The following is a 20,331-nucleotide window of genomic DNA, read 5'->3' as shown; positions in this document are numbered from 1 at the left end:
CGCGAGCACTGTACATGTTCGCTTCCGTTTAGCTGAAGGTAAATTTACGTTTAGCTAATTGTTTTTTCCTTCACGTTTGGGCTACTATCGGTGTCTTTCGTTGCACCTTTCAGTGTGTTTATTTCGTTCACTGACTTTTTTCACCTACTTTAGTCACGCCGGTTTCATTAGCGGTTGTTCTAAGCTACTCTTTTGAATCTACCAAGTCACGTTAGTTTGGTTTGTTGTCACAGCGTTTATCTTGGTGATCTGAAGTTCGCCCACGCACTTTTCTCTAAAATTAAGGTATTCACCCATCTCTGCACATCTTTCCCTTATGGTTTACCTTTCACCGCCAACACTTTTATCACCTTCAGTTCTTCCGCTTATAATGACACAATGCATGAGCCTTACACATTGTTCAGCTTGAGAATAGACTAACATCCATTCGGGTGTTGAGACATTCACTCCTACTTTTCCTTTTTCAGGATTCCTCCTGACGAAGGGTCACTCACCCGAAATGCATTGAGGATTCTCTCCTTTGGTTTCCTTTAAATGCCAATTGGAATTGTTGAAACAGTATAACCATTTAAGTATTCATGAAGATAATGGATATCATTGTTTATTAAATCTCAAGATTTACCCCATTGAACTCTTCTTTGAATATTTTGCGAATTTTTCGCAACATCACCGCTGTGCTATAAGAGGGACACCACTCATTGCTGAGTGGTGCAACTATTGTCAGTATTTTTCACCTTGGTTTAGAGGACGACTCCTCTTCAGCACGCTTAGAACTTTCTTAAATTTTGATTCTCTGCATTTAAAACTTGGTGTGCGTGGTAACCTACTACATTGACACTAGTCACAGCAAAGACATGAGCAGGGATCCCTAGCATTTCTGTATGTGTCCTGAGCTCCACTTCAGCCCAAGCTGAAGTATCCAGATCATTGCCAAGCAAGCATTCAACAGGTAGGTCCGCACTTATCACAACCTTATTAAGGCCAGTTACCCCTCCCCAGGAGAAGTTAACAACTGCCAGAGAATGGTCTGTTCTGACATTGCTAGCAGTGGTCACTTGGTACATTTCACCAAGTATAATCTGCCCAGGATCCACAAGATCTTTTGTCACCATTGTGACACTTGCTTCTGTGTCCCTGAATGCCAAAGCCTCTTTTCCATTAATCAAAGGTTGCTGTCTGTATTTGCCCAAGTTACTGGGATTCACAAAGGGGTACATATCCATGCCCCCATCACAGATCAGGACAGCCTGAGTTGGAACTCTGGCTATGCCAGAGTCCATCTCAGAACCCAGGGTTAACCCTACTACACCCTTATTCTGATTATTTCCACCACCAATTGTAGCTGCACTAGGGGAAAAAGTTGCCTTAGGGGCATTGGTGGGTGCTGGAGTTGAGTCTTTGGACTTGGTGCAATCACCAGTCCAGTGAGTTTTCTGCTTACAGATCTTGCACCAGGGTTTCATTTGGCCTTTACCTTTATTAGATTGGGATTCACCCCCTGAAGAAGATTTTTGGGGACCTTGTGAAAATTTCTGGTCTTTGTCCTTCTCCCCACCCTTGTCAGAGTTCTTAGGATCTTGCTTCTTCTGGTCACTACCTTGGTTCTGAACCTTCTGCCTCACCCTGGTTCTGACCCATTTGTCTGCCTTCTTTCCCAATTCTTGGGGAGAGGTCAGATCTGAGTCCACCAGGTACAGGTGCAACAGCTGATTTTGACAGTTATTAAGGATCTGCTCCCTCAAAATCAAGTTGTACAATCCTTGAAAGTCGTGCACTTTGTTGCCAAGTAACCAACCCTCCAGAGCCTTAGTAGCACAATCTACAAAGTCCACCCAGTCTTGATTTTGTGCCTTTTGGGTATCTCTGAACTTTAACCTTTATTGTTCAGTGGTTAGGCCAAACCCTTAAATCAATGCACTTTTCAGACTGGTATAATCATCAGCATCCTCTTCTCTAACAGTGAAGAGCTTATCTCTACCTTTGTCTGCAAAGGAGAGCCATGAGATTGCTGCCCACTGCTCCTGGGTGACCCTTTGAACTTTAGAATCAATCATTTTTATTGAGTGATACACCTGCAAAAACACAGCTCGACTGCCTACATCCTGTGGCCAGCAGAGCAAATCAAAATAGACCATACACAGCGCATGGGTCTACAGCCCGGAGGGCGACCCCGCAAGAAGCTGATGGAGCACAGGCCAGGCCCGTCAGGCAATTGCTCATGTATCATATTTAGCAGAAAAGTTCAAAAACAAAACAAAGAAACACACCCCCAACCCTCCCCACTCTCTCCGCATCAGTCACTACCCTATACCCCGAGGACCTGAGATTTAACAGTCTGAATCAAAGAAGAGTCAAGCCTCCCCAGTGGCCCATACCGATTCCAAAGGGATAAGCTGAAGAATCTGCAAATATTTGGGGCACGAAACTTCTCGCAACTCCTTCGTCAGAAGCCGCAAGAAAGGGCCCCAGTGCTTCACATAGTCTGAGCCCCTCCCATCCAGCCTGAGCGATATACGTTCCATCGCAAGCAGATGCCAGAGCCTGCGGAGCCAGTCTCGCGAGTCTGGCGCAGCCGGAGAGCCCCACTGCGCCAACAGAAACTGCCGCGAGCAACGCAAACGCAAGCTGCCTACCCCTCAGTGTGCGCAGGGGAAAGGACTTGGAATGAGGAAGACCCAACAGTGTGTGCACAGGTTCCCGTGGCAGCCTGATCTGAAACACCTCATCAAGGTCGTCCAAGACCGCCGCCCAATACCGCACCAGCTTTGGGCATCGGCACAACAAGTGTACAAGAGTGCCAGGGTGTCCACACCCCGGCCAGCAAAGACCAGATTTAGTAGGGTCCCAAGACTGAATGCGCGCTGGGGTATAATACCAGTATGCCGCCACCTTATAGGCAGATTCTGCGCCCGCCGTGTCTGACGCTGTATGGTGGGCGCGGTAGAAAACATGCTCCCATTCCTTGCTCGTTAACGGACGCCCCAACTCAGTCTCCCAACGCACCTGCGCCTTTGACCGCTGCTGTCTAGGACGCGCCATTATCATTGCATATAGTTCTGAAATGAGCTTCCTATCATCTTTCTTATAAACCAACCAGCGCTCAAAAGCAGTCAAGGGCCGGAACATCAAAGCAAAGTTGGAGGGGAGGGTCACAAAATGTGCTAGCTGCGCGTAGTGGTAGACGTCGGTGCTCGGCAAGTCAAAATAGTCTCTGCGCAGTTGGGCGAAAGGGATCACGCCATCCGATTCCAAAAGGGAGCCCACCCTCTTACACCCCTCCTCTCGCCAGTGCTGGAAAACAGGGGACGCACATCCCGGCAGAAAGTCAGGGTTGTCCACGATAGCAATCACCAGCATCCCTTTCGCTGCAGCAAAAAATCGTTTGTCGCCTGGAAGGGGCAGAAGAGGGGATGCACCTTAAGTTGGCGTTTATTTAAACGTGATTCTGTGTGTTCATTACGTTGCAATGCTTTCAGGTGCTCTTATGCCCGCGAGCGCCTCCACCGGGCTACTTTGTTCTGGTCCGTACACAGGATTCTAGTTGGTCACAGAAATTGCAATTTTCTCGTTAGCTTGTCTTCGAAATTACTCATTTTTCTTCTTAATTTGTGTTCATCTTTTAGAAATATAACACATTTTTGCAATATGTTTGTGCTACTATATTAATGCATCGTGTTTATCAACGTGTAAAATGTTAAAAGAACAATGTAGTTCACATACATTTTCCCCGTTTGTGCACCTTTATAGAAGTGTTCCTTACTTGTTTATGTGCTCCAGTGGCGCAATCGGTTAGCGCGCGGTACTTATATGGCAGTACTTGCAATGAGCAATGCCGAGGTTGTGAGTTCGAGCCTCACCTGGAGCAGGACGTTTTGTATTAAAACACGCTAAGAAACTTTTAAAACAGATATGCTTATATTTTTAATTCCTACACTTCGTCTGTGGTCTGTGCCAAGGAACCTTGGAGCTTCTGGTGGCGCCAGTAGAATGCAGCTCATCACGCGCACATGCCATAATTTTAAAACTTATTTGTCTTCCTGGACCTCTTCCTTGAGATTACATTGGGTTGTGCTATTTATATTCCATTGGTATTTTTAAAGTGACAACAGGAGTAACGAGGCGCTTTACAATACAACGCAGTATTAAAACTTGGTAAAATTACAATGCTTTTTCGTTTCCTGGAAGAAAACACTTTTACATCTGGTTGTTGGAGGTGTAAGAGGAGAGCTTTAGGTGCCTTGCAGGAGTTAAGACGGGAGTCGCTTCAAACTACAAATGGTTTCTGCAATTTAATTTCCACTACAAGGTGCAACAGAGGTAAATCAACTGGTCATTACAACGACTGCGTTTTAACAACAAATGCCATTACTTCGCAAGTCGGAATAACAACTTGCTCTAGGGTGGGCGCTGGATGTTGGAATAGTATCATTTACCATTCCAACTCCAGTCTGTGCAAAAGTAGGGAAGGTGTTGGATTTTAAATACAACACCTTCTGACCCCTAGAGCAAGTCGTTATAACGACTTGCGGATTAATGACATGTGTTGTAACAACGTGGTCGTTGTAACAACTGCGTTGTAATGGCATGCGGTCTCCCGGTTTCGTGGTAAACAATGTTTACCCTTTTGGGGGGATTATTTACAAGCCCCTTGCGCTGCCGGTGCACTTTTTCCCCACATTTTTGTCAAAGAGGTGTCTAGGCGGCGCGGAGTGCTTCTTTGTTCATCATGGATGGGGAAGCTGTCAACTTTGTATTGACCAGATGGTTACATTACAATTTTGGACATGAAGTAAATGGATGATTTAGGCCAACCCGAGAGTGGTGCATTGGCGCCATCTAGAAGTGGGAGTGATCTACAACTTCCCCCACAGTCTTAAAGTTTCTTGTAGGCATCAACAGGCGGGTGAAGTGGAGGTACACATTTAGTGATTTTAAGAATGTGATCATGTATTATCAGAGAGGAAACCACGGTATGGAGGATGTAACATGGGTGAAATCAATCCATTAGTCAGTATTTGTATAGTGCAACCACTGTCACCCTTAGGGGCATGTGGGGACGGAGGGTGCTGTGTCGCTGTCAAAAAGCCTGGTCGTGAGCTTCTTTCTGAAGTCTGCTAGGGAGGGGGCTAAACCGAGGTGGAGGGACAGGGCATTCCAGGTCTTCGCCACAATGTAGGAGAAGGAGCGGCCCCCACTGTGGCTGCAATGGATGTGGAGGGTGTGTGCGAGGGTGAGAGAGGTGGATTACAGGTAACTTGCGGGTAGGTAGAAGTGCAGACGATGGCTGATGTAGGAAAGTCCTTGGTTATGAAGGGTCTTGAATGCATGCATGAGGATATTGAACTGGCATCTCTTCTGGATGGGCAGCCAGTGGAGGTTTCTGAAGTGGGGGGTGATGTGGGTCCACCTGGGGAGTTCCAGGATGAGTCTGGCCACGCTGTTCTGTATAATCTAATGTCTAATACAGAAGGTTGGTGGAGCCTGGTTTGCACAGAATGTGGATATTTGATAAGAGAATAAATACATGTTTCTAATGATAAAAGGGAAGCTTAATGCCGAAAAAATGTTGTAAAAAAAGGCTTAAACTAACTGGTGTCTCCTAAAATGATATTCTGGTCTAATGTTGGGTATGTCTGAATAATGGCTAATGGCGAGTTGAGTGGGTGAAATGGCAAACATTTTTGCAATCCTCATGAAGCTCCATGAGAAACAACTTCACAAAGATTAGACAGTGTTTTGATTTGCAACATCTGCCTGAAAATAGTGATTTTTTCGACAATTTGTGTCTCAAAATTTTAACTTACAGAGGAAAGCAGTGTATTCGTTACATTAGCCATATGAATCAAAAACACTGCCAAAGATAAGTTTGCATAGAAAACGCACACATTGGCTGTGTTCAGTTTGTGTGTAAATTATCTTTAAATGTGAAGATAAATGTTGCACATGGGAAGTGGAAGTTAACCTGCGGAATTGCACAAACATTGTGGAGGATAAAAATCAGGAATGCCATAAAAAGTAGTCAGCAAAAAAGTCTTAAAACCCTGTTAGACCTGGCATCTTGTGGAGTGTTTCCCCAGTCTTTTTGCTTTCTGACCTCTTGTTTTTGATGGTATGCTGGACTTCGTTTTTGCTGGTTTAGTGTCTCCGCGCGCATTCTCTCTTGTATTCAGTGTTAAAGTGCAAGTGCTCTTACTGTAAATTATGTTATGAGTGGTTTTCCATGATTGGAATCTTTGACTTACTGGTAAGTCCCTAGTACTGTGAACTGTGTGTGCCCAGGGCCTGTAAGTCATGCTGCCAGTGAGTTGTGAGAAGTTGGCCTGGTATATGCTGTCCACTAGTTATAGTGGGCACCATGCACCAGTCCAAACAACCCCTTATTGATGAAGGGTTAAAAACAACCTTTATTGAAAGCTATCCTAGTGGAAGCTATGGAGAGCAGCCTTCAGGCTACGTCTTGAAGGAATGTAAATGAGCTTGTATTACCAGTCTATAATCTATTGAATGGCTAAATGAAAGGCAACCACACCAGGTATATATATAAAATATATGTATTTATTTCTAAACACATCCTACTAGTCTCTTTATGAGGCTAGAGGTCCAAACGCATAAGTTACACTTCAAATATTACAGTAAAATAGCACAAATACACGTTAGGCCCTAAGGGCGAGCCAAACCATAGACTAAAATAGTGGTATAAGAACCACAACTTCACTAGACGCAAGGCCTAGAGCCTGAGGAATCGCTGGGACCCCAAGGAACCACCAAAGGGAGTGACACAGGGGACCCACGGGGGCCGGGTGCAGTGTGAGAACACAGCCGCAAGCTCCCGTTAGCTTCTATGGAGAAAGTCGAGGTTAGATTTTTAAAGATTAGGGACACTTAGAGATGACTTAGGACCAAACCCTTTTGGACTTAGAAAGTTCTAGGGTCAAGACCCACGGGAGCACCGGAGTACTCGAGTTACCTCACCCAGGGAAGCCGGGTGCATAGGTGACAAATGCAGTCGGGTTGCGTTGTCGTTTTCAATGGAAGCTGGCAAGGAAATGCTGTTTCCGGGAAGGTGTGAAGTGTCCTAAGAGATCCAAGCCTGGATCGAAGTCGAGAAGAACCTGAAAGCAGATGGGACAGAGTCTGGGTCACTAGCCAGTGACCAGGGGCACAATAGGTGAATGGCCACCGAAGTCGGGTGTTTTCAGGTGAAGAAGGTGAAGCTTGACTCTTCAGCCATGAGGACCAGGAGGCATCGAGGATGACTAGGACCTGGATTCATGCTGTTCCACAAAGGATGTTGAGTGCTGCAGTGTTGGTGCCCTGATTGGACACAACAAGCCTTGGCAACAGCAACCCAGGCAGAAAAGGAGAAAGAGGCTTCGGTGCAGACCAGCAAGGTCTGAGGGACTCACCTCATGGTGGGGAGTCAGGGCATGTCTGGAGCAACCAGGGAAGCCCAGGAAAAATCAAAGTTGCCATCACAGGGACCCACCAGTCAATGGACTAGGGATCGCAAAGGAGCCTTGAGCTGAAATGCAAGAAGCAGGTTCATGGAACACTTGTGGAGTGTAGGCCCACAATCTTCGGTGCAGATGGTGCTCGGGCGTGGGCTACAAGTAAGCCAAAGCAGACTTCGAGAGACATCGGGAAGTGAATGCACTTGCAAATGTGGACGGTGACCAGGAGTTCCGGTTCCACATTACTCACAAGGGCTGCGGGTCTTAGCTTTGCTGGGGACTCGGGATGGCATCTGATAAGTCAGAAAATCCTCTTCCTGGGCTGCAGATAATTCGGAGTCCGCCGGGAGCTTTGGAGATGCAGACCAGCAAAAATGCTTTGTTGGTGCCTGCCAAGCAGAGGAGTCACTCCTTGACCCCAAGGGAAATTTCTTCAGTCCTCTAGTCTTTAGTAGAGCATCGAAGTTCCAGGATTGAGTTGCAGAGTTTCGTCCAGGGATTTCTAAAGTCCTGTTGCCAGGGGTTCCTTACTTGTACCTAAGTAAGGGGTTGAACTAACTCTAGGGACCCACCTTTGGGAGGGTTTGTAAAGAGGAGTAGCTACACCCATTTCCTTTGTCCAGTTTTGCACCAGAGCAGGGGATGGTAGCCCCTGAACCGGTTTGAGCTGGTTTATGCTCAGGGACACCAAATGTGCCCCCAGTGCAGGACTTCAAAGCACTCTGAGAGTGCTCCCACCCAGCCCCAATACACATCAGCCTGTCTGGGAGGTGGTTACACCTCCCTGTGACAGGAAACCTATTATCCAGGCCTCCCCTGTCGGAGTTTTGGTCAGCAGCAGGAGGCCAGACCCGTGTCTGTGGCTGCAGCATCCATTTTGTGATGCCAGGGCTCTACTAAGTTGATACCGGGTATACTGGTGCTGTCATGTCTCTCCCTCTAGAAGGGTGGGATCATACTCCCACACCAGTTACTGGTGTGGGGGTATGATTCCAAGGTGTTTGACACCAAACACAACATGTTTTGGTGCAGAGGGGCTCAGCTCATGCCTGGGCACCCTCTCACATATAACCAAGCACCATGCCTTCAACATTGATAAGGCCTGTCATAGGGGTGACTGATAGGTTTCCATGTGCAGTGATAGGTGAGGTATAGTGAACTTATACCTCAGTAAGGGCTGCATGCTCTACCTTACCCAGGCTGCAATAGCAGACCTGTGGTGTCATTTTGGAGGGCTTCCCAGGGGTGGCATAATACATGCTTCAGCCCCTGGTAGGCCTCTGGGGTACCTATGCCCTGGGTACATAGTAGACCATATACTAGAGACTCACAAGAGTACGTCAGGATCCAATCTGGAGCGTACCTAAAGTACATGCAATCAATTTAGAGAAGAAGCCGCTAGGCTAGAGTCCTGAATAGCAGGGCCCCAGCCAGACTAAAGTCCAAAAACAGTGTTACAGCAGCAACAAGTGGTGGGAACCATGTGAAGCAGATCCTACTCTCCTCCACAACCCCCCCCCCCCCCCCCAAACACAGGGACATTAAACTAACCTTGACCACTTGAGTCTTCATGTTTTAAGTGGAAATATCTGGAGAGTCCATCTGCATTGGCATGGTTACTCCCAGGTCTATGTTCCACTGTATAGTCCATCCCCTGTAGGGAAAGGGACCACCTGAGAAGTTTTGGGTTTTCACCCTTTATCTGTTTTAGCCATAAGAGGGGCATATGGTCTGTCTGAACAATGAAGTGAGTACCAAACAAGTATGGCCTCCACTTCTTCAAAGCCCAAACCACAGCAAAGGCCTCCCTCTCAATGGCTGACCAATGTTTCTCTCTGGGAGTCAGCCTTCTGCTTATGAAAGCTACTGGCTGATCCTGACCTTCATCATTCAACTGTGACAGTACAGCTCCTACTCCCAACTCAGGTGCATCTGTTTGTACAATGAACATTTTGTAGTAATAAGGACTTTGCAGAATGGGTGCAGTGCACCTGGCCTACTTCAGGTCATCAAATGCCTTTTGACAGCTAGCTGTCCACTGCACCTTTTTGGGCATTTTCTTAGAGGTTAAGTCATTCAGGGGTGTCACTAGTGATCCATACCCCTTGACAAATCTTCTGTAATACCCAGTCAGGCCTAAGAAGGCTCTCACCTGAGTCTGGGTAGTGGGAGCAACCCAGTCCATTATGGTCCGGATTTTGCTCTACAATGGTTGAACCTGGCCTCCACCTACAAGGTGGCCCAGGTACACAACCTGGCTCTGCCCTATCTGGCACTTAGTAGCCTTGATAGTTAGGCCTGCTTTTTGCAGGGCCTCCAAAACATTCCTCAGGTGGACCAGGTGATTCTCCCAGGTGGAGCTAAAGACAGCAATATCATCTAGATATGCTGCACTTTAGTCTTCCAGGCCTGTAAGGACTTGTTTCACCATCCTTTGGAAAGTGGCAGGTGCATTCTTCAAACCAAAGGGCATTACCACAAGTTGATAGTGCTCACTAGGGGTAGAAAATGCTGTCTTTGGCTTTGCATCATCAGCTAGTCTGATCTGCCAGTAGCCAGCTGTCAGGTCAAATGTGCTTAGAAACTTGGCTGAGGCCAAAGTATCTATTAGCTAATCTGCCCTTGGGATGGGATGGGCATCAGTCCTAGTGACTGCATTGAGACCCCTGTAGTCCACACAAAACCTCATCTCTGTCTTGCCATCTGTGGTGTGAGGTTTAGGCACAAGGACTACTGGACTAGCCCAAGGGCTATCTGAGGGTTCAATGACTCCCAAATCCAACATCTTTTGGACTTCTATCCTTATACAGTCCCTGACATGGTCAGGTTGCCTGTAGATTGTATTCTTCACTGGCAGACTGTCACCAGTGTCCACTTCATGAGTACACCAGATGGTCTGACTTGGAGTCCGAGAAAAGATACGTCTAAACTGGCTGAGAAGTTTTCTGCAGTCGGTTTGTTGCTGGACAGTGAGGCTGCCTGCCAATGCTACACCATCTACTGATCCATCATCAGGCTTCTGAGAGAGCAGGTCAGGGATAGGGTCACTCTCTTCCTCCTGTCCCTCATCTGTAGCCATGAGCAAGCCCATGTCTGCGCTGTCACCATATGGTTTTAGTCTGTTGACATGAAGTACCATTTGGGGACTCCTAGGGGTTCCAAGGTCTACCAAATATGTGACCTCCCCTTTCTGTTAAACAATTGTATGGGGGCCACTTCATTTGTCCTGGAGGCTCCAACACCCACACTTTCTGCCCTGGCTGTTAAACAGTCAGCACAGCCTTTTGGTCATGCCAGGCCTTTCGCAATTCCTGGCTAGCCTCAAGGTTTTTAGTTGCCTTTTTCATGTACTCAGCCATCCTGGAGCGGAGACCAAGTACATAGTCCACTATGTCCTGTTTAGGGGGTTTGAGAGGTAACTCCCACCCCTCCTTCACCAGACACAAAGGACCCCTAACAGGATGGCCAAACAAAAATTCAAAAGGCCTGTAACCAACCCCCGTTTGAGGAACCTCCCTGTAGGCAAATCAAAGGCAGGGCAAAAGGATGTCTCATCTGTACCTAAGTTTTTATGGGAGACCTTTGATCATGCCCTTTAAGGTTTTGTTGAATCTTTCAACTAAACCATTGCATTGTGGGTGATAGGGTGTGGTGATTTTGTAGTTCACTCCACACTTCTTCCACATTGTAGTCAAGTAACTGGGCATAAAGTTTGCATCTCTGTCAGATACTACCTCCTTAGGGAAGCCCACTCTTGAGAAAATTCCCAGGAGGGCCCTTGCCACCACAGGTGCTGTAGTGGTCCTAAGGGGAATGGTTTCTGGGTACCTGGTGACATGGTCCACCACCACCAGTATACATCTGTGCCCAGATGCTGTCTGAGGATCCATGAGACCAACAATGTCAATCCCTACCCTCTCAAAGGGAACCCCCACCACAAGTGGTGGTATCAGATGGGCCTTTGTGGTTCCACCTGCCTTGCCACTGGCTTGGCAGGTCACACAGGAGTGACAAAACTCCTTAGTGTCTTCAGACATGTGGGGCCAGTGAAAGTGAGGGACAATTCTGTCCCAAGTCTTCTTCTGGCCCAGGTGTCCTGCTAAGGGAATATCATGGGCTAGTGTCAATAGAAAGCCCCTAAACTTCAGAGGTATAACCAACCTCCTGGAAGCACCAGGTTTGGGGTCTCTACACTCTGAATTAAGGAGTCCATCATCCCAATAGATTTTATGGGTGCCACTAGCATTCCCAGCAGCCTCATTAGCAGCTTGCTTTCTGAGGGGTTCAAGAGAGGGGCAGGTTTTCTGCTCATGGCTCAGACCTGCCCTGGAAGGGCCCCCTGTCCCCAAGAACTCAACCTGATCAGGTTCAAGCTCCTCTGGGACAGTTTCTTCTTCAGGTTCAAGATCATCTCCCTCAGGAGACTGATCTTTATTCGGGGTCAGGGGGGAGGCACTGCTTTAACCCTACTGCTCTTCCTCTTGGGAGGCACCTGGTACATTCTTCCAGAATCCAGGGCCTGTCCAGTGTTACACATTTTGGCCTGTGACCTAGTCACAGCAAAGACATGAGCAGGCATCCCTAGCATTTCTGCATGTGTCCTGAGCTCCACTTCAGCCCAAGCTGAAGTTTCCAGATCATTGCCAAGCAAGCATTCAACAGGTAGGTCTGCACTTACCACAACCTTCTTAAGGCCAGTTACCCCTCCCAGGAGAAGTTAACAACTGCCAGAGAATGGTCTGTTCTGACATTGCTTGCATTGGTCACTTGGTACATTTCACCAAGTATAATCTGATCAGGATCCACAAGATCTTTTGTCACCATTGTGACACTTGCTCCTGTGTCCCTGAATGCCAAAGTCTCTTTTCCATTAATCAAAGGCTGCTGTCTGTATTTGCCCAAGTTACTGGGACTCACAAAGGGATACATATCCATGCCCCCATCACAAATCAGGACAGCCTTACTTTGAACTCTGGCTAGGCCAGAGTCCATCTCAGAACCCAGGGTTAACCCTACTACACCCTTATTCTGATTATTACCACCACCAATTGTAGCTGCACTAAGCCAAAAAGTTGCCTTAGGGGCAATGGTGGCTGGAGTTGAGTCTTTGGACTTGGTGCAATCACCAGTCCAGTGAGTTTTCTGCTTACAGATCTTGCACTAGGGTTTCCTTTGGCCTTTGCCCTTATTAGATTGGGATTCACCCCCTGAATAAGATTTTTGGGGACCTTGTGAAAACGTCTGGTCTTTATCCTTCTCCCCACCCTTGTCAGAGTTCCTAGGATATTGCTTCTTCTGGTCACTACCTTGGTTCTGAACCTTCTACCTCACCCTGGTTCTGACCCATTTGTCTGCCTTCTTTCCCAATTCTTGGGGAGAGGTCAGATCTGAGTTCAACAGGGACTGGTGCAACAGCTGCCTTTGACAGTTATTAAGGATCTGCTCCCTCATAATCAAATTGTACAATCCTTGAAAGTCATGCACTTTATTGCCAAGTAACCAACCCTCCAGAGCCTTAGTAGCACAATCTACAAAGTCCACCCAGTCTTGATTTTGTGCCTTTTGGGTATCTCTGAACTGTAACCTATATTGTTCAGTGGTTCGGCCAAACCCTTCAATCAATGCACTTTTCAGACTGGTATAATCATCAGCATCCTCTTCTCTAACAGTGAAGAGCTTACCTCTACCTTTGTCTGCAAAGGAGAACCATGAGATTGCTGCCCACTGCTCCTGGGTGACCCTTTGAACTTTACAGGCCCTTTCCAATGCAGTTATCCATTTGTGGATGTCATCCCCACTCTGGTAGGGAGGGACAATCTTATTTACGTTTCTATGGTCATGAACCTTTCCCTATCACTAGGGATGTTGCTGCCACCATGGGTTTCCCTGTCTAATGCCAGCTGCTGCTTTCTGATGTTAAGCTGAGCTTCCTCATACTTCAGCAGTCTCTCTCTCTCCTCTCCTGGGAGGTTTCCCTCCTATGAGCAGAGATAGAGGTCCCTATAGATGAACCATAATGGTTAGACTCCACTGAGGGAGATCTAGACCTTCTAGGCCCACCACCAACTCTTCCAGAAGGGACAAAGATGGGAACATTGTGGCCCTCTCCATCACCTTCCAGGGGAGCTGGATTATCCAGGTCAAGATCATTGTCATCTTCCTGGTCAGCATTAGAGGTCAGGTCATGGGGAATTTCACCCCTTGGCCCTTCCTCAACTGCTGCCCCGCCCACTCTGCCTACCTCTTTAGACACTATAGGTCTTCTGAGATCATCCAGCCTGAGTACCTCTATGAGATGTTGGGTGGTTGGACTTTTGCCTGTCTTCAGTCTCCTAGTACTGCATAATGCTCTTAATTCCAAGAATGGGAGATTAACATACTTTGAGGGAAGAAGCCCATTGGCTTCTGGCAGGGACCCACTGGTTCCTGACCTTGAAGACATTACTAGTGAGGTGTGGTGTATTGCACTACCTACTCTAGTGTGGCCTACTAAACTCTCTTGGATTGTAGAAAGGGCGTGCTAAGCCCTTAACACACAACCCTAAGTTCAGTAGAGCTTACTGTATTCTAAAGCTTGTATTATATGTACCTAGAGTACCTTTAGTGATTTTCAATTAGTCACTCAATTGAGATTATCTGGTAAAACAACAGCAAGCTGGAATCCCACACGCTGCACACCAAGGTAGGAAGTTGGCCTGGTATATGCTGTCCACTAGTTATAGTGGGCACCTTGCACCAGTCCAAACAACCCCTCATTGATGATAGGTTAAAGACAACCTTTATTGAAAGCTATCCTAGTGGTAGCTATGGAGAGCAGCCTTCAGGCTGTCTGGAAGGAATGTAAAGCAGCTTGTTTTACCAGTCTATAATCTCTTGAATGGCTAAATGAAAGGCAACCACACCAGGTAGATATATACAATATATGTATTTATTTCTAAACACACCCTACTAGTCTCTTTATGAGGCTAGACATCCAAACACGTAAGTAACACTTCAAATATTACAGTAAAATAGCACAAATACACGTTAGGCCCTAGGGGCGAGCCACACCATATACTGAAATAGTGGTATAAGAACCACAACTTCACTAGACACAAGGCCTAGAGCCTGTAGAAACACTGGGAAGCCAAGGAACGACCCAAGATAGTGACAGAGGGGACCCACAGGGGCTGAGTGCAGTGTGAGAACACAGCCACGAGCTCCCGTTATCTTCTATGGGGAAAGTCGCGGTTAGATTTTTAAAGATTAGGGACACTTAGAGATGACGTAGGACCAAACCCTTTTGGACTTAGGAATTTCTAGGGTCAACGCCCACGGGAGCACAAGAGTACTCAAGTTACCTCACCCAGGGAAGCCGGGTGCATAGGTGTCAAATGGTGTTGGGTCGCGTCGTCGTTTTCAAGGGAAGCTGGCAAGGAAGTGCTGCTGCCGGGAAGGTGCGGAGCGTCCAAAGAGATCCAAGCATGGATCAAAGTCGAGAAGAACCTGAAAGCAGAGGTGACAGAGTCTGGGCCACTAGCCAGTGACCAGGGGCACGATAGGTGAATGCCTACTGAAGTCAGGTGTTTTCAGGTGAAGAAGGTGAAGCTTGAGTCTTCAGCCATGAGGACCAGAAGGTGTCGAGGACAACCAGGAGCTGGATTCTAGCTGTCGCACGAAGGATGTCGAGTGCTGCAGCATTGGTTCCCGGATTGGACACAACAAGCCTTGGCAACAGCAACCCACGCAGATGCTTCGGTGCAGACCAGTAAGGTCTGAGGGACACACCACATGGTGGGGTGTCAGGGCCCTTCTGGAGCAACCAGGGAAGCCCAGGGAAAATCAAAAAGTTGCCTTGACAGGGAGCCACCAGTCGACAGACCAGGGATCGCAAAGGAACCTCGAGCTGAAATGCAAGTAGCGGGCTCACGGAACACTCAAACACTCATAGAGTGTAGGCCCACAATCTTCGGTGCAGATGGTGCTCGGGGCGTGGGCTACAAGTATCCAAAAGCACGACTTCAAGAGACGTCGGGAAGTTAATGCACTTGCAAATGTGCACGGTGACCAGGAATTCCGGTTCCAAGTTACTCACGATGGCTGCGGGTCTCAGCTTTGCTGGGGACTCGGGTCGGCCTCTGAGAAGTTTGGAAATCCTCTTCCTGGGCTGTAGATACTTTGTTGTCCGTCGGGAGCTTCGGAGATGCAGACCGTCAAAAATGCTTTGTTGGTGCCTGCCAAGCAGGGGAGTCACTCCTTGACCCCAAGGGAGATTTCCTCAGTCCTCTGAGAGTGCTCTCACCCAGCCCCAATACACATCAGCCTGTCTGGGAGGTGGTTACACCTCACTGTGACAGGGAACCTATCGTCCAGGCCTCCCCTGCCAGAGTTTCGGTCAGCAGCAGGAGGCCAGACAAGTGTCTGTGGCTGCAGCATTCATTTTGTGATGCCAGGGCTCTATTAAGTTGATACCGGGTATGCCGGTGCTGTCATGTCTCTCCCTCTAGAAGGGTGGGATCATACTCCCACACCAGTTACTGGTGTGAGGGTATGATTCCAAGGTGTTTGACACCAAACACGACATGTTTCCATGCAGACAGTCCAATGTTAGTGTTAGAAATGGGGATCTCTAGTTGGCAATGGCTGGCCACTGTCCAAGTAGGGATCCTTCTTCCTAAGTCAGAGTAAGCGGGCTACACCCTTTGATAACCCCTGCTCAACCCTGTGGTAACATAGCACGAGCAGCCAGGCTTATCTCAGAGGCAGTGTGTGAAGCATTTATGACCATACACAGTAACACAGTGAAGAACACTACAAAGGGACACCACACAAGTAATTATAGAAAAATAAGTATCTTTATATATAGACTTAACACAAGACCAATAACGGTAAAAAGCCACAATACTGAAAAATAGGATTATTCTTGAAATGCTGCAAAAATAGTTCAAAGTGTGCAAAGAGGAGTTCAGTTCAAAGCAGTGGTCTCTGCGACCCTTTTACTTACAAAGTACCTGGATTCTGTAGCAAAACAACCAAAATGTCGCAAAGGTGCTGTAGCGATGATTTTCTTCACGCGAGACCAGTGATGCCGCAAGAGAGGATGATGCGCTGATATGCAGAAGCAAGCAGGACAAAGAGACAAACTTCTCCACGCTAAGCCGGCGATGCGTTGAAATCCTTGACGCAAGGGAGGATGATGCGCCAAGCCTGTTGTGTGTGCGATCTTGTTGTGATGAAAAGAAATGGCGCTCCGCGAGGGAGCGACGATCCGGGTGCGATGCGATGAAAATGGCGGACACCCGGCATCCGCGCTGCGATGTCATGAAGCGATGAACTCAATGTGATGACCTTTGGTTAGCGAGCACTTGGAGGCCCGCAAACGTGCGATGCGATGATCTTCGGGTTAGCGAGCCTTTGGCAGCCCGCAAACGTGCGATGCGATGATTTCCAGTAGTGAGCCCTCAGCGGCAGCAGCGCGATGATTTTTCGTACGCGCTTCAGCTGCGGCAGCTCGCAAACGGGCGTTAGCAACGATTTTCAGCACTCTTTTCTCTGTAGTAGAACTAGAGACCCTGGAACTCACAGGAGACTCACCTGCAGATAGAAATCCTCGCTGGGAGGAATCAGGAGGCTGGTGGTGGAATATGATGTGCTTGAGACTCCAGCAGGAGGCTAGCTCTCTTCTAACCCTTGGGTGATTGCTGTAGCAAAGATAAAATAAAGTTCTCTTCAAAGTCCTTTTCCTCTTATTCCAAGTCCAGTGAAAACTACTGCAGGCCAATCCAAGAAACAGCACACAAGCACAAGGACAGTCCCCTCCTGCAGATTGCTTCAGTTAGACGGACAGAGGTTCTTCTTGTTGTCCAGGAGCAATACAAATTGCAGGGGTTTCAGCACAGATATTTATACCCCAAAATTCTTTGTTCTCAAAAGTTATAAGTCACTGAACCCAGCCAGAACCAGTTCTGCCCAGTCCTGGAGCACTCTGTTTAACAGGCTGCATCCTTCCGTTCAGAAAGAGGGGGTCTGCCATCAGACGCACAGTGGGAGGTGGAGCCAGCATTCACCTTGCCAGGCACAGCCCTAATTAGGTCAAGGAGGTACCCCTACCCATACTCCAATGTAGATCTCTCTATTTAACCCAAGTCTGACTCAGCCTGCCCTGTCCCTCCAAAACCAGACAGCCAATACACATAACAGCAGAGCACACTGGAAGGCTTAGGCAAGAAAATACCTACTTTTTAAAAAGTGGTATTTTCAAACACGGACTATAAAAATAAACTTCACTAAAAGATGTATTTTAATATTCTGAGCACAGGCATATTAGATTTGTTTTTCTACCCTGTTCTTTGGGCCAGTTAGGACTATAGAGTGTAATGGTCAAACCTCCCATTCTAGCCTATGGAGAACAGGTAGCCTTACAGTAGTGAAAAACGAAATTGGGTGTAATTCACTACCAGGACATGCTAGACACATCAGAGCATGTCCTACCTTACACACATAATGCACCCTACCATAGGTTTGGCTAACATGATGCCAAGGGAAGGTTCAGGGGCTGGGAAGTGGGTTCACTTCACAGCCAAGATGACAGTTCTAGACTGCACACAGACACTGCAGTGGCAGGTCTGAGACACACTTTACAAGCTGCTTCTGTGGGTGGCGCAAACCAGGGCTGCAGGCCCACCAGCAGCATTTGGTTTACCAGCCCTGGGCACACACAGGCCACGCTACTAGGGACTAACAGGTAAACCAAATAAGCCAATCATGGATATACCAATTCACATGTCATATTTACACAGGGAGCATTCGCGCTGTGGCACTGAATGGCAGTGGCACATTGCCCAGAGCATCTAACACCAGCAAAAACAGAGGAGACAACAGCAACAAATGGAAGGGAGACCCACGCCAATGGTGCCGGGTCTAACAGTTAGCATTTACCGTTGGGTTATAATGCACTTAAGAGTATATGGTTAGGCTGCATCACTGACAACCCCAGAGAAGAGATTCCGAAGGCTGCAGAGGGGCTCAGCTCATTCCTGGGCTCCCTCTCACATATAACCAAGCACCCTGCATTCAGGACTGATAAGGCCTCCCATAGGGGTGACTGATAGGTTTCTATGTGCAGTGATGGGTGAGGTATAGTGAACCTATACCTCAGGAAGGGGTGCATGAACCACCTTACCCAGGCTGCAGTAGCAGACCTGTGGTGTCATTTTGGAGGGCTTCCCAGGGGTGGCATAATACATGCTTTAGCCCCTGGTAGGCCTTTGGGGTTCCTTTGCCCTGGGTACATAGTATACCATATACTAAGGACTCACAAGGGTACCTCAGGATCCAATCTGGAGTGTACCTAAAGTACATGGAATGAATTTAGAGAGGAAGCAGCTAGGCTAGGGTCCTGAAGAGCAGGGCCCCAGCCAGAATCAAGTCAAAAAACAGTGCTACAGCAGCAAAAAGTGGGGGTAACCATGTGAAGCAGATCCTACTCTCCTACATGAGTATGCAGCACTGATTGTGCAACCCACACAAGTAGCCTTTCAAAGGTGTTGCAGTACTGCCACTGCAGTTTTAACTGCCATGCTGACCTGGCAAGTGCATCCACTTGCCGGACCATAATCTTCCCTTCTTCTTCATGTAAGGCACCTCTAATCTAGGCCCAAGGTACTCACATGGGCAAGGTGCAGTGCATGTGAACAGTATGACATGTAGTGCTGTGTTATACATGTCCTGATAGTGAAATGCTGTGCATTTCGTTTTTTAGGTCTCGCTGAGCCCAGTGCATGCGTTGGCTTGGAGAGACATTATGTATGTGAGCTTTCAAAGTGCTGCTGGCTGGCCTAGCGCTTGCGTTCACGTGACCGTGCACGCGCGCTAGCCTTCAGCAGCACTTTGAAAACTCGTGCGCGATCACGATCACTTTCGCTTTCAGAGCGATCGCGATGACGCACGCTTTCAAGGCTTGTTTTTGGAGGGTGCATAGAACAGCCCACCCAGCAGCACTTAGAAAACTCATGCGCAATCGCGATCACTTTCGCTTTCAGAGCGATCGCGATGACGCACGCTTTCAATGCTTGTCTTTCGAGGGTGCTTAGAACAGCCCACAGGGACCATTAACCTTCCAGGAAAGAGGTTCTCACTCCCATACACCACAAAAAGCAGCGCTGATCAAACTATAAACGACAGTAACCCCATGTGATGGAATGCTGATGAATCAAAATAAAGTTTCCAAACGTAAGAAAGCGGATTATGGTCACCGCCACGAGCCCCTCGCTTTGGTTGCTGGACAGCTGCACACTTCTTTGCCTTGTTATCTTTTCAAAATCGAGTTTGAATCCCCTTCCTTTCACTGCTGATCTTTGGGGTTTACGAACACTAAATCACAAAGTGCCACTGTGTAAACACGTGCCCGCCTGGCAGCTCTGCTTTCAAAGCAAAACCCGCAATTGCTCCCCCACGCCTCAATGCAGGCTTCACTCTCCATGCACAAGCCACGATCACACGGCTGCTCGGCTTGTTGTGGCTTCATTAATGGTAAATATTAGCACTCAGAATACCGAACGCATTAATTCTCCTGTGCAATATTTATACAGATGATAACACCCTCACCATGCTAACATTGCACAGGCAGCCTCTCCAAGCTCTGCCTCATCTGCATCTGAAGAGAGGCGCCATCAGAGGGAGATTAATGCTGATGTGCGCCTCGACGCACCCCGGGTGGGCGAGAGGCATTCATGGGCGAGCACGATAATGTCTCCGAATTCGTTCAAAGCAAGGGACTAAGGAAGTGCCCGAGTTGTCGCAGTGAGGGGTCACAGGCAGGAGTAAAGTACTCTGTGGGGGATCAGTTGTCTCCCTTTCTGGTCTGACCATTTATCACATCAGTCCATGCACCCAAACGTGT

At 47.8% G+C, this 20,331-nt stretch overlaps 1 non-coding gene across 1 annotated transcript; it reads left to right on the top strand.

Annotated features, from left to right (window-relative positions):
- Positions 1-3,770: 3,770 nt before the first annotated feature.
- TRNAI-UAU (transfer RNA isoleucine (anticodon UAU)) lies at positions 3,771-3,865 on the top strand. Its single transcript has 2 exons — positions 3,771-3,808; positions 3,830-3,865. It is a non-coding gene; the product is annotated as a tRNA-Ile (tRNA).
- The last annotated feature ends 16,466 nt before the right edge of the window (positions 3,866-20,331 follow it).

Source organism: Triturus cristatus, chromosome 12 (assembly GCF_964204655.1).
Source record: "Triturus cristatus chromosome 12, aTriCri1.1, whole genome shotgun sequence".
NCBI classification, from domain to species: domain Eukaryota; kingdom Metazoa; phylum Chordata; class Amphibia; order Caudata; family Salamandridae; genus Triturus; species Triturus cristatus.
This window is presented reverse-complemented; position numbering and strand designations above follow the sequence as displayed.